The 1,510-nt window shown below is 49.9% G+C and overlaps 1 pseudogene; it reads left to right on the forward strand.

Annotated features, from left to right (window-relative positions):
- Positions 1-203: 203 nt before the first annotated feature.
- On the forward strand, positions 204-348 carry LOC123155170 (uncharacterized; annotated as a pseudogene).
- Positions 349-1,510: the final 1,162 nt, after the last annotated feature.

Genomic DNA, 1,510 nt, shown 5'->3' on the forward strand with positions numbered 1-1,510 from the left:
AGGAAGTTCTCGTGCAGGTTACGTCCATCACCACGCCGCACGAGCTCTGGGCTGCTCTGGCGAACATGTTTTCGTCGCAGTCCCGATCACGGATCAACAACATCCGGATCGCCCTCTCCAACATGCAGAAGGGAACCCAGACGGTGGCGGCCTACTTCGCCCACATGCGCTCGCTCGCAGATGAGCTCGCTGCAGCTGGAAAGCCCCTGGATGATGATGAGCTGATCTCCTACATCACCGGCGGCCTCGACATGGACTACCAGCCGCTCGTGTCTGCTCTCGACGCGCGCCCTGCTTCTGAACCGGTAACCCTTGATGATCTCTTTGCCCAGATGAGTAATTTCGATCAGAGGGTTGCCCTCTTCCACAACACCAACTCAGGCGGGGGATTCAAGTCCTCTGCAAACACTGTTGTTCGTGGCCGCGGTGGTGGATCCTCTCGCTATCGGGGACCAGCGCGCGCCAAGGGCAGGCAGCAAGGTGGAAACAGCGGCAGCAACAACTCATCTCGCAACGACGGCGGCCGCCCCTTCAACACCAACACCAGGGGCCGCCGCAACTCCACCTCCAAACCACGGCCTGACGCTGTGCGCTGCCAAATTTGTGGCAAGCTGGGGCACACGGCGCGGGACTGTTGGTATCGCTTTGATGAAGATGGTGAGTCCTCTCAAGATGAGAAAGTTGTTGCCGCAGCAGATGGTTCCTACGGCATCCACACAAACTGATATGTGGATAGTGGTGCCACTAACCACATCACCGGTGAGCTGGAAAAGGTAACCATGCGCGAGAAGTACAGGGGCCAGGACCAAATCCATACTGGTGCAAATGGAGAAGGTATGAGGATTTGTCACGTTGGTCATTCAGTTATTAAAACCCCCACTCGCAAAATTCATCTAAGAAAAATCTTGCATGTTCCTAGTGCCTCGAAAAGCCTTCTCTCTGTTCATCATATTGCTCTTGATAATCATGTCTTTCTTGAATTTCACCCCTTCTTCTTTTTGATCAAGGACCAGGTCACGAAGAAAATCCTATTTCGAGGTAGATGTGTTTGAGGGCTTTACTCGTTGATTCTGGAGATTAGAAGGTTCAATAAACAAGCATATGGTGTCACCAAAATTTCGTCAACTCGGTGGCACGATCGATTAGGACATGCTTCTTTTTCTTTAGTAGAACGAGTGCTTAGGAAAAATAAGCTCCCATATGTTGGTTAGCGTAGGTGTGAAACAATTTGTGATTCATGTCAGCGTGCTAAAAGTCATCAGTTACCTTATCCTATATCCACTAGTGTTTCTACCAAGCCATTGCAACTTATATTTTCTGATGTTTGGGGTCCTTCCCCCACCTCTATTGGTAGACATTCATACTATGTTAGTTTTATTGATGACTATAGCAAATACACGTGGATTTATCTTCTTAAGAAACGATCCGATGTGTTCCAAGTGTTTCACAACTTTCAAGCACTCTATCAGGACCCCGATTCCAAGTCACATCGATCTAGCCGGTAACACCT

This window comes from Triticum aestivum, chromosome 7A, assembly GCF_018294505.1.
Source record: "Triticum aestivum cultivar Chinese Spring chromosome 7A, IWGSC CS RefSeq v2.1, whole genome shotgun sequence".
NCBI classification, from domain to species: domain Eukaryota; kingdom Viridiplantae; phylum Streptophyta; class Magnoliopsida; order Poales; family Poaceae; genus Triticum; species Triticum aestivum.